Here is a 13679-nt window from a genome sequence, read left to right as displayed (position 1 = left end):
TTTTTGTTAGACATTGAAGGGAAAGTGATGGTTATTCCTAGGAAACTAGAATTGGGTAATACTGAATCATTTTGGAAATCATTTTGACGAATATAGAATCTCTCTCTCTCTCTCTCTCTCTCTCTCTCTCTCTCTCTCTCTCTCTCTCTCTCTCTCTCTCTCTCTCTCTCTCTCTCTCTCACGTTGTGGCCTGTCTCCCAGTCCCATGTATGCTCGCAGGCAATAACAGTAAGTTATAACTCCTGTCTATTCTGACACCTTTTCTTTATATGTTGACTCCTTGTTCCCGTCTATTGCAACAGCCTCTACTCCATTTTACGGCTCCTGTCTGTTCTATCATGTTGTGAACTCCATCCTGCTCTCTCCTCCTGGGGATGAGAACCTGTCACTGAATGCATCTTTTCTGGTAGGAATATCAAGAAGAATCGGTAATGAGTTTGTTCCACAGGTGAGAGAGTAATTATATTACGGGAAATACTTTGATTCCTTCACCTGCTGGGGACGTCTAATGTGTTTTAAGATTTTCCTCTGCTTTTGTTGGATGATGGTGGTGGCTTTTTGTGCTAAATTTGTTTTCTGTCTGCTTTTGTTTGATGAATTATTTCCTTGTAAATACATTTTTTGTGGATATTTATTGTCTGCTATTTTGTGCCATGTATTAAATATGGAACAACAAATATGTAAACACACATGTATTCCTTGCTTACCTGTTTGATACCTGCTTGATGGGGTTCTGGGAGTTCTTCTACTCCCCCAAGCCCGGCCCGAGGCCAGGCTTGACTTGTGAGAGTTTGGTCCACCAGGCTGTTGCTTGGAGCGGCCCGCAGGCGGCCTTGTTCTTGCAGTCTGTGAGTCTATTATTGTGTGTAGTTCTCGCTCTGTGAAATACATATATGAATATCGGGGAAGTTTTTAACCTGCGATTACGATTGAAAATGTTCCTTTGAAAGTAGGAGTAGGAAGAGGATGGGAATGATGAGTAGAGAAGGAAATGAATAAGAGAAAGAGTAGGAGAATTATAAGAGTAATCTGTAAGAAAATGAGGATTAAAAGCCGGGTAATGTAGAGGAGAATGAGAGGGATTATAAATCAGGAAAAAAGGCGAATGAGAGAGGAGGAGAAACTTTCCGTGGTGGAGAGAGAGAGAGAGAGAGAGAGAGAGAGAGAGAGAGAGAGAGAGAGAGAGAGAGAGAGAGAACTGTACCCGACACAAAACATGTTAGTATCGGCGTGTTCAGTAAACATTTAAAGACGCTTAATTTTTGGCGACATTTTTGCACTTCCTCGAAGTGCAGAATTATTTTCAGGGTTTTCATGCCTTTTTCGGGGGGCACTTCTTGTTGTTTTCCTCTATTGGTTTCCTCTATTGTTTCCTCTATTACTTTCCTGTATTGTTTTCCTCTATTGTTTCCTTCTGTTGTTTCCTCTATTGTTTTCTTCTATTGCTTTCTCTATTGTTTTCCTCTATTGCTTTTTCTATTGATTTCCTTTATTATTCTCCTGAATTGATTTCCTCTATTCTTTCCTCTATTGTCTCCTCTATTGTCTTCCTCTATTGCTTTCCTCATTGTTTTCCGCTGTTGTTTTCCTCTATTGTTTTGGGTTTTGGATCACTCAATCTCTAGAAGTAATTTAAGCCACAGCAACAGCTAATTCTCCAACCAGCTACAGTATACATTAGTTCTCGATATATGGTAAACTCCGGTAAACTGGATATATATATATATATATATATATATATATATATATATATATATATATATATATATATATATATATATATATATATATATATATACAGCTTCTTGATATCAACCTACCCTGGCTTTGCGCCCTAGAGAGGACACTTAATATTCAACCTGGACAACCAGAGCGCAACTCCATAGTCTCCTGAGACTGCATGATGCCTGCTACTATATATATAGATACGAGGAAGATATATATGTATATGTATATATATATATATATATATATATATATATATATATATATATATATATATATATATATATATATATATATATATATATATATAACACTACTAGAATGGATATCCAGGCAACCCTTTTCCTCTTCTTTTCCAGCCTCTCCCACCCTCTTTCCCACACCTATTTCCCTACACTCCCCATTCCCTTATCCTCTCTTCATTCTCCCTCTTCTATTCCTCTTCTTCCCCTTCCCCTTCCCTTCTTCCCCTTCCCTTCCTATGGGGCCTCGTAGCCTGGTGGATAGCGCGCAGGACTCGTAATTCTGTGGCGCGGGTTAGATTCCCGCACGAGGCAGAAACAAATGGGCAAAGTTTCTTTCACCCTGAATGCCCCTATTACCTAGCAGTAAATAGGTACCTGGGTGTTAGTCAGCTGTCACGGGCTGCTTCCTGGGGATGGAGGCCTGGTCAAGGACCGGGCCGCGGGGACACTAAAGCCCCGAAATCAACTCAAGATAACCTCAAGATAACCTCCCCAATGGCCTCTAAACTTGGATAAACATTTTTATTACACACACACACACACACACACACACACACACACACACACACACACACACACACACACACACACACACACACACACACACACACACTGTATATTGAACAAATAGAGGGACTTGGCCAGCTACATTTTCTCCGATTTTATTGGGTATTCAATATTGAGCCTTAATCCCACTTAATAGGACCAATAGGATCCACCCCTACCAGCCTATGTCCGTTCCTTACCTTAGACCATTCCCCCTGCAAAGTTGTGTGTGGGGCTAGCCCACAACGTCTGGCCTCCAACCTTAGACGAGCACACATTCTTACAGATATAGATAGATAATGGATCTCTCGCAAATACAAATAGATAATAGTGTATGGCACTGCCATACACCCCATTACATTCCTGATTACTGTAAGAACGGAGTATACTTGTTAATGAATGGAGTATATTTACACTACACCATACAGCAGTAGGTGGAAGACCCTAGAACAGCAGGTGGAACACTCTAGAGCAGCAGGTGGAACACTCTAGAGCAGCAGGTGGAACACTCTAGAGCAGCAGGTGGAACACCCTACAGCAGCAGGTGGAACACTCTAGAGCAGCAGGTGGAACACTCTAGAGCAGCAGGTGGAACACCCTACAGCAGCAGGTGGAACACCCTACAGCAGCAGGTGGAACACTCTAGAGCAGCAGGTGGAACACTCTAGAGCAGCAGGTGGAACACTCTAGAGCAGCAGGTGGAACACCCTAGAGCAGCAGGTGGAACACCCTAGAGCAGCAGCAGGTGGAACACCCTAGAGCAGCAGGTGGAACACCCTAGAGTAGCAGGTGGAACACCCCTAGAGCAGCAGGTGGAACACCCTAGAGCAGCAGGTGGAACACCCCTAGAGCAGCAGCAGGTGGAACACCCTACAGCAGCAGGTGGAACACCCTAGAACAGCAGGTGGATCACCCTAGAGCAGCAGGTGGAACACCCTAGAACAGCAGGTGGAACACCCTACAGCAGCAGGTGGAACACCCTACAGCAGCAGCAGGTGGAACACCCCTAGAGCAGCAGGTGGAACAACCCTAGAGCAGCAGGTGGAACACCCCTAGAGCAGCAGCAGGTGGAACACCCCTAGAGCAGCAGGTGGAACACCCCTAGAGCAGCAGGTGGAACACCCTAGAGCAGCAGCAGGTGGAACACCCCTAGAGCAGCAGCAGGTGGAACACCCCTAGAGCAGCAGGTGGAACAACCCTAGAGCAGCAGGTGGAACACCCCTAGAGCAGCAGGTGGAACACCCTAGAGCACCAGGTGGAACACCCTAGAGCAGCAGCAGGTGGAACACTGACTACAATACATGATAAAACTGAAGAGTCAGAAGATAATGAGTCATATAAAGCCATGAACACATGCGGGGGTCCCAAGAGCTAAAGTTTAATCCCAGACAACACAGTGAGAGATGCGATGCTCTCTCTCACTCCCTCTCTCACTCGCACCTCATTGTTAGGGGTAGGAAGAAGGAACCTCTCTCACTCGCACCTCAATGTGAGGGTAGAACCTCTCTCGCACCTCATCGTGTGGCTATGTTGCCCAACCAACATAGTTGGGGCGACCAGTAGCAAGCATTAGGGAGGCAGGAGAGCTCTCCGAAGCATTTGGGCAACACCAATCGGAACGGAAAGCATTTCAGAGACCACGCCGAAGAAAACAAATATTTGCTGGAAATGCACGATCGCTTTTCTTGCTCTTCTCTCTCACCTGCTACAGGTGTTAAAGGTAAACATTCCCACATTATGACAGCCCTGCCTGAGAGCCCGCACCTCTTACAGGTGAGAGAGAGAGAGAGAGAGAGAGAGAGAGAGAGAGAGAGAGAGAGAGAGAGAGAGAGAGAGAGAGAGAGAGAGAGAGGGAGATTTATTCTGTAATAACCTTGGTGTTTCTTGATTCAGACTTATTACCTTACATTAATACCGGTCACTTTTCCAGTATTTTTCCGGCCTTTCTTGTTCTGTGGTTGATGTGTTCTCCCATGTATTGTGGCTTTTGTAGTGTGTGTGTGTGTGTGTGTGTGTGTGTGTGTGTGTGTGTGTGTGTGTGTGTGTGTGTGTTCCCTCCAACAAACACATGAAACACATCTGCCTCTCCTCCAACACCCATCGAACACACCACCTGCCTCTCCAACGAACGTCAAACTCTCCTGTCTCTCCTCCAAGGAACACAAATGAAACACAACCTGTCTCTCCAACAAACACCAAACGCCGTTTTCCTCTCCCTAAACACACCTGCCTCTGCTCTATCAAACACACCTGCCTTTACTGGAGCAAACACATCACAACACACACCTGCCTCTAACATATACCCAACTCTCACCAAAACATCGAGACGGCGTTCAGTTCCGGGGAAAAAATCGATGTTTTGCCTCAGTCTGGTCTAAATTCCAAGGCATTTTATCTCCCAGGCGAAAAGCAAAGAAGGTGTTTTGTGTGTGTATATCGCGTGTGCGTGTGTGTGTGTGTGTGTGTGTGTGTGTGTGTGTGTGTGTGTGTGTGTGTGTGTGTGTGTGTGTGTGTGTGTGTGTGTGTGTGTGTGTGTCTTCGTGTGGGGCAGCGGTATAAATAGCACCATAAGGCCACAGCTTACTATATAGACACCTTTCAAAAAAGAGTTATATATCCTCTCTTCAATATATATATATATATATATATATATATATATATATATATATATATATATATATATATATATATATATATATATACCAAACTGCCTCTCAGCCTTCGAAGTAATTTCCGTTGTTCAAGCACAGTCTCAAAAGGCACTTTATATCACCAAAAAATCCGAATGGCTAAATGCAGCTGATTTACAAAGATATGAGGGGAATACATTATACATATAAAGTCCATAAAATGATGTGTAATCATATTGCTATAATCTAAGTTTATAACATGAACTTTCCTCGTTTATAGATACTAGGTGGGTTACCTGTCATTCACCACGACATCCTAGATATCTCTCTCTCTCTCTCTCTCTCTCGCTCTCTCTCTCTCTCTCTCTCTCTCTCTCTCTCTCTCTCTCTCTCTCTCTCTCTCTCTCTCTCTCTCTCTCTCTCTCTCTCTCTCTCTCTCTCTCTCGATAGGAGAATATTGGGTGGGCGGAGACTCGAACTGTGGATACAGTGAGAGGGGGAAGGTGTATTGAGGTGGTGACATGGTGGCTGGCCAATGAGGAGACAAAACAGGCAACTATTGTGATTGAATTTTTCTTAAATTTGGCGTGATCAGGGCTTAATGTTTTACAATATAAGTTATATATATAATTATATCATTATTTTTCGAACTGGAATGCTATTGCAAGATTCGTCGGGGGATATATTTAGCATCATGTCACGGGGCACTTTTTTGTATGCCATTCCCGACACGCGCATGCAAATAACACACATTCAAAAACAATGTTTATTAAAAATTTGGGTGAGGCTAGCTCTAGGCGTCTGCCCTTCAACATGGGATATTCTAATTTATAAGCATAGATACTTTATTTAGTTTCGCGTATTAAATATAAAGTATGTTAGGATATAGATACCTCTCCTTCAGTGTCCCCGATGCAGGGAGCAAGTCACAATAGCTCGACTGAAACAAATAACACACAACCCCACACATTTAATATGAAAGTGACGAGGTTTTGGACTTTCCTGAGCCCTTTATCAAGTCCAAAACGGACTTGATAAGTGTTGGGTTATATATAAGAAACTGCTGATTATCGTCCGCAAAACACACGGGACTATCAGGTCCAAGGGACCTGATAGCTGAGTGGACAGCGCTCTGGGCTCGTAATCCTAGGGGGTCCCGGGTTCGATCCCCGGTGATGGCAGAAACAAAAATCTTTTCTTACACCCTGAATGCCCCTGTTACCTAGCAGTAAATAGGTACCTGGGAGTTAGACAGCTGTCACGGGCTGCTTCCTGTGTGTGTGGGGGGGGGGGAATAATTGTTATTAACAGTTGATTGACAGTTGAGAGGCGGGCCAAAAGAGCAGAGCTCAACCCCTGCAAGCACAACTAGGTGAATCACAACGAAACTTCAACGTTGATGCAACGTTCGAACGCGTTTTAACACCTAACAAGTTGTAACAACCAATATAGCAAGTTGTAACAACGTCCTAATCGGTCATAACAACTTTATAACAAGATGTAACAACCTTATTTCAATTTATAACAGGGAAATCATAGGGACCGTTACGGTGTCTGTTGCAGGGTTGTTACCCATTATAAATTGCCTTTGACATTGCAAGGCAATACAATCACACTGTTGAATGTAATTAATACTAGTTACCTAGTACACCAGTACATGGTGTTAATGGCCAGCCAGACTAGTTACCTAGTACACCAGTACATGGTGTTAATGGCCAGCCAGCCAGTCAGCCGGCCAGCCAGCCAGTCAGCCAGCCAGGCAGCCAGTCAGCCAGCCAGCCAGCCAGCCAGCCAGCCAGCCAGCCAGCCAGCCAGCCAGTCAGCCTGCCAGCCAGCCAGCCAGCCAGCCAGCCAGCCAACCAGCCAGTCACGAGGATTATTCGGTGTGATCTTCCATGCTTATACTGGTTGTCTAGGATATAACAAGTATAGAGATATACTCTATACTTGTATACTTCCTCACTTAGTTTATAATATATGTAGTCTAATATTGTAGTGAATGTCTATTAACCAATAATTTATATTAAGGACTACATAAATTAACCATAAACCCCCCTAGAATGTGTCAGGAAGCGATTTGTGAGAATGATATATTATCCAGTCCACTTTAAACATCCAAACAGTTTATCGAAAAATATAGATTAGCATAAAATATAAATCACTATATAAATTAATATAAACTTAAATATATAAATCTCACAGGTCAATTCCCCCACATTTATCTTAGCAATTGAGCAAGTTTTGAATTCTCTGAGAATGAGAAAGACAAGCACAGGTCCTTTCATCCCAGATGGTAAGCCAGTTTGAAGCTTTATATTCCTTCCTTAGAAGCCTTTATAAACATTTCTTCCTGTGTCGTGAAGACTTCTTGGAGGCGTTTTATTCAAGGGGCGAATCACGGGATCACTTTGATGTCCGACTTCCGCTTTGGCGTGGCAGGGATTTTTTTTTTGTCCATTATTTTCCGATTCTGCTCTCTGATTTTCCACCTTTCACTGCTCTGAATTATTTGTTTTTTAATTTCGCGTTCGCAACTGCTTCTCTTCCGTCTCCTCACATCATTCACTCATTATTCTCATATTTCGTGAACTGTCACTTCTTTCCTGTGTGTGTCTTCTTTATCCTTTTCTTGATTTCTCATATTTTGTGTTCCTCATAATCCTTCTTTTTCCTCATAACCTCTATCATCAGTCGTCTTGCTTCTCGCTCTTCCTCTCCCCCAATGGTTACTTTCCTCACCTGTCTTTCCTCATCTCTCTCATCTCCTAGCCACATCTTCCCCTCACAAACTGGCTTCCACTCTCATGATTGTCATTCCTTCCGTCATTACTTCCCTTCTTCATTTCTTTGATTCTCCTCTTCCTCCTTGTACCTATTACATCCATCTTCTCTACCCTACCCCCCCCCATCTCATATTCTCGTTCTCTCCTTTACCCTCTCTCCATCCCTCTTATTCTTTCTTCCATCTTCCTCCCAGCCTCCTTGCCTTTTCCTCCCTCTAATTTTAACAACAACACACAGTGTTTGGCCTGTGTGTATATTTCAAGACTTGTCCTCAAGACTTGTCCCCCCTCCAAGACTTGTCCCTAAGACGTGTCTCCCAAGACTTGTCTCCCAAGACTTGTGTATGGTGCTCATTTCTTGTCACCAATTGATTTAAGTGATGCGAGATCAAGAAGAAGGCTTATATATAATATATTATTATTACAGTACTTACAAGTAAGTGTGCCAGCCCTGGCCTCGTCCTGACCAACAGCACTGGTCTCGCAAAACGCGTCAACCAATCTAAAAATGGGTAGGAGAAAATTTGGTGTTAGTAGGAAATAACTTTACAAAAATAGCCCGAATGGCTTCCTGCTGAGTTGTCCTTTTTCGTGTGTGTGTGTGTGTGTGTGTGTCTCTCTCTCTCTCTCTCTCTCTCTCTCTCTCTCTCTCTCTCTCTCTCTCTCTCTCTCTCTCTCTCTCTCTCTCTCTCTCTCTCTCTCTCTCTCTCTCTCTCTCTCTCTCTCTCATATTGTATCACTGGAAAATTACTTGGTAACATTTCAGCACATGTAATAATCCTTCAAATACGAACACTCGCATAAATCATTAAATCATTAAGTCTATATACCTGTGTATTTTAACATTATTTTTAGTTTCACAGTTCACTAGGAACGGCAGGAAAGTAACACAATCTGTCACCACCCGTATCATTGGACAGTTTCCCCGGGTGTAATATTATTTTTTTTTCCAAAAAAACATTATTCGATTCACCGTGCCAGGTACATCACCGATGCAAAATAGGTTGTTTTCTTTCAATCTGGGGTTTGATGTGTAATATTTTTTTCATGAAATAATATTTAAAATATTCAGGCGTGTAGTGTGTGTGTGTGTGTGTGTGTGTGTGTGTGTGTGTGTGTGTGTGTGTGTGTGTGTGTGTGTGTGTGTGTACTTACCTATTTGTTCCTGTAAGATCGATCTTTAGCTCTGGGACCCAGCCTTTATAGCCACCATATGTGTGTGTGTGTGTGTGTGTGTGTGTGTGTGTGTGTATTTACTATATGTATCTGCAGAATCCATCTATTAGCTCTTGGACCCCGCCTTTCTAACCAATATATTTTTCCTCTATTATTTCTACTACATAAATTTCTAACACACGCACACACATCCCCAGGAAGCAGCCCGTAGCAGCTGTCTAATTCCCAGGTACCTATGTACTGCTTGGTGTAGGAGCGGGGGCATCAGAGTGAAAGAAACTCTGCCCATTTGTTTCTGCCTCTGCCGGGAATCGAACCCGGGCCCCTTAGGACCACGACTCCAGAGCGCTGTCCACTCAGCCGCGTGGCCCCGTGTGTGTGTGTGTGTGTGTGTGTTTATATGTGTGTGTGTGTGTGTGAGTGTGAGTGTGTGTGCTGGCTCACCTACTTGTACTCACCTAGTTTAGCTTGCATCTCCAAGCATGGAAGTGCTCTTAAAATTAATATTTTATTCTCTTGTGCTCTTAAGTGCTCTCCTGTGCTCTTAAGCAGATGCTTAAGAGCACCTGGTCTTAAAGCACAGCCTTTCGACCATCAGATAGTTCCAGGTAGTGAATCATTTCACTCATTTTCCCCATCATATTTACATTTAAAGCTGTGTATCGAATTGGCTTCAGCAACATCCACCTAGACAGAACAAGTTCTTTCTGACATACCCGAGGGTCATATCTGTGTTTCCAATGATATCCACACATTCTACTGTTCTTTAATTCGAACAATTCCCCCCTTTAGTATCTTGTACGTCGTTATCATGTCTTAAATTCCCTACTTCACTTTTTCTCCAGTGTATTAAGGTCCATTTCCTTCAATCTTTCTTCATAAATTCAATCTTTCTTCATTGACAACCTGCTCATTTAGCTCTATTTTGCAACTACCGAGGTAAATGGAAACTTCTAACATCTCTATAACTCATTTGATTCTCAAGCTTTCATCTATGCCCTCTTCTTTTGTTGGTAATCATTGCGAACATTTTCTCATTTCCTCATTCGTGTGTCAGATATGTCTCAGGTCTTCTCTTCACTAGCGTCGACAGGTCTAGTTCCTTTCAGACTTTGTTGGAAGGTTCTTGGTCCTGCTTCATCCCTCGCAATTATAGAAGGAGACTTGAGTAAACTAATCACCAGCCAACACACACACATGAGTAAACTCATTACCCACCAACACACACACATGAGTAAACTCATTACCCACCAACACACACATAAGTAAACTCATTACCCACCAACACACACATGAGTAAACTCATTACCCACCAACACACACATGAGTAAACTCATTACTCACCAACACACACATGAGTAAACCCATCACCAACCAATACACACATGAGTAAACCCATCGCCCACCAACACACACACATGAGTAAACCCATCACCCACCAACACACATGAGTAAACCCATCACCCACCAACACACACATGAGTAAACCCATCACCCACCAACGCACACATGAATAAACCCATCACCCACCAACACACACACATCAGTAAACCCATCACCCACCAACACACACATGAGTAAACTCATCACCCACCAACACACAGATGAGTAAACTCATCACCCACCAACAAACACATGAGTAAACCCATCACCCACCAACACACACACATGAGTAAACTCATCACCCACCAACACACACACATCAGTAAACCCATCACCCACCAACACATGAGTATACCCATCACCCACCAACACATGAGTAAACTCATCACCCACCAACACAGACATCCAGCCTCGTTGTTTAATCCACTAGAGGAATTTACGTGTTCACAATGCGTGAAATAGACCCCCGAAATATTCGTAAAAAAAATAGTCTTTATAATTGATTCAGAGGGATGGAAGGTGGGGGGGGGGGGGCCTGGCAGTTATGAATTGTTGAATGGTTAAGAGTCTTGCCCCCCCCCCCCAGCGGGCAATCTTAACTGTGATGTCCAGCAACTGGTCAGCCTCAGAGAGAGAGATGTTCACCACTGTCTTTTATCAGGAGTGGTGGGTTATACCTCCATGTTCATGCCTAGGCTACAGACACGGAGGTCTTACAGACCACAGACATAGAGGTCTCACAGACATAGAGGTCTCACAGACCACAGATACAGAAGTCTCACAGACCACAGATATAGAGGTCTCACAGACCACAGATATAGAGGTCTCACAGACCACAGACATAGAGGTCTCACAGACATAGAGGTCTCACAGACCACAGATACAGAAGTCTCACAGACCACAGATATAGAGGTCTCACAGACCACAGATATAGAGGTCTCACAGACCACAGACATAGAGGTCTCACAGACATAGAGGTCTCACAGACCACAGATATAGAGGTCTCACAGACCACAGACATAGAGGTCTCACAGACATAGAGGTCTCACAGACCACAGATACAGAAGTCTCACAGACCACAGATATAGAGGTCTCACAGACCACAGACATAGAGGTCTCACAGACCACAGACAGACACAGAGGTCACACAGAGAGTCGTCACCAGCGCCACACAGGAGCCCATCGTCACTCCCTCCAAGAACAGGTAAAGCTATTTTGTTTTGACCCTGACGTATTTCTTGTTTGTTTCCGTAATCTTTCCTAATTGCAGTGAATTAGTCCCTGGCATCGCACTAATCTAATCTTGAGGTGGTAATTAAGGTTACAATATATCCAGGTAATTACCCAGGAAGGTGAGGTAATCTTATTGACCTCAAGATTAGTCAGGAATTCTGGATTTTATATCTGGAGAAGCTTAACTTGATTCGTATTTGGTATATGTTCCAATAACTAGCACAACACATCCACAGGAGCCGTGATGGGGGCTCGAACCCATGCGGTGGATGCTCCCCAGGCACGAGGTCTAGTCGGCTCTGCCACAGGGTAAAAGATTTGCAACTTGGGATATAGCTTTATCTACCCCGGGAGGTGGATAAGGGCCGAGCGGACAGCACGCTGGACATATGATCCTGTGGTCCCGGGGTCGATCCCGGGCGCCGGCGAGAAACAATGGGTAGAGTTTCTTTCACCCTATGCCCCTGTTACCTAGCAGTAAAATAGGTACCTGGGTGCTAGTCAGCCGTCACGGGCTGCTTCCTGGGGGTGGAGGCCTGGGCGAGGACCGGGCCGTAGGGACACTAAAGCCCCGAAATAATCTCAAGATAACATTTCAAGATAACCCCTGGGGTGAATATAGTTGTATTAAATCTGACTCAAATAGTAAGAGAAACTATAGTTTGTTCGTCGATCTTTTAAACATTTGTAATATAGTTAACGAGATTTCCACTAGTATTATTAGTGTCGAGGATGAGTAATGAGAATTCATTACCCGCCAACACAGGTGAGTAAATTCATCACCTATAAATCCAAGCAAAAACCTGGCATCCATCTTTCCACTCAGACAGACAGACAGACAGAGAGACGTGCCCCCCACACAGCCAGAGATGTGAGTGTCGCGGGCCGTAACACCACACCAAGAAGGTCTGGCCGAACTTACGAACTCTCAGTCTGCCTAACCCATGTTAATGAGTTTAATCTTATCGAGAGGTAGGCAGAGTTATGTGCTAATTCTTGTCCTCAGAATGCAGCCGGGACCGGAGTTCGAATCCCAGATCGAAGCAGCTGTGTCGACAAGTATATATGTATAGGTCTGACGATTATTGAAGAGTGAGGCGTGGCTTAAGCCACCCAAGAGGTGACACGGGCATGAATAACCCGTAAAACACAATCACGTTGTTGTTGTTTTTAGATTCAGCTACTGGGAACTAAAAGTTGCAAGTAGCACGGGCTATGGTGAGCCCGTTGTGGACTTACCTGGCACAGGAGCGGGGCTGTAACTTGAAAACACAATCACCTCACGTGTTGTTTAAATAGCTGCTCGTTCAAGAAGAGGAGGGGGGGGGATAGCGACTGGGGCTAGGATTATGAAGCGGTGTGATTAGGGAGGATTAAAGGAATATTGGAGTGTGCTTAGGGAGCATTAAAGGAATATGGGCAGGTGTGAGAGGTTGATGCGAGGCTGTGTAGTGTAGACCAGGGGTCAGGGGTCACAAGGAGTGCCCCTGGCTGGCTAAGGTCATGGATTAATGTGCTTTGACGAGGGACAGACCTAGGGACTGGGGGGACAAGGGTGTGTGTGTCTGCTGGCTCTAATGGAGACTTCAAGATGGTCTGTAATGGGGTGTAGACACATTTATCTTCGATTAGGAATTCTCACCAGACACCCTATTTATCACCTTAAATATTGTAAGTATCCAGGTGACTTACGCTAGCCGGCTAAATTGGTTATCATGCTTATACTACTACTACATTATTAATTGTAAATGTGGTACAATTACTTACCTGATACTGATACTATCTGATATAGCGCCCACACACACACACAAGATCCAAGGGATCCAAGAGTCAATGCTCGATCCTGCAAGCACAAATAGGTGAGTACACACACACACACACACACACACACACACACACACACACACACACACACACACACCACGACATCTTCAGGGCGCCACAATTCACCATTCCAT

The 13679-nt window shown here is 44.0% G+C and overlaps 2 protein-coding genes across 7 annotated transcripts in view; one reads left to right on the top strand and one right to left on the bottom strand.

Moving 5' to 3' along the window:
* Positions 1-13679, top strand: part of LOC123770855 (agrin) — a 419139-nt gene that overhangs the window by 3164 nt on the left and 402296 nt on the right. The gene's annotated exons all lie outside the window — the stretch shown is intronic.
* LOC138353194 (anti-sigma-I factor RsgI2-like) overlaps positions 1-13679 on the bottom strand; it is a 31109-nt gene that overhangs the window by 867 nt on the left and 16563 nt on the right. The gene's annotated exons all lie outside the window — the stretch shown is intronic.

Source organism: Procambarus clarkii, chromosome 56 (genome assembly GCF_040958095.1).
Source record: "Procambarus clarkii isolate CNS0578487 chromosome 56, FALCON_Pclarkii_2.0, whole genome shotgun sequence".
In the NCBI taxonomy this organism is placed as follows: Eukaryota; Metazoa; Arthropoda; class Malacostraca; order Decapoda; family Cambaridae; genus Procambarus; species Procambarus clarkii.
Note: the sequence above shows the minus strand (reverse complement) of the source record. Positions and strands in the feature narration are given on the sequence as shown.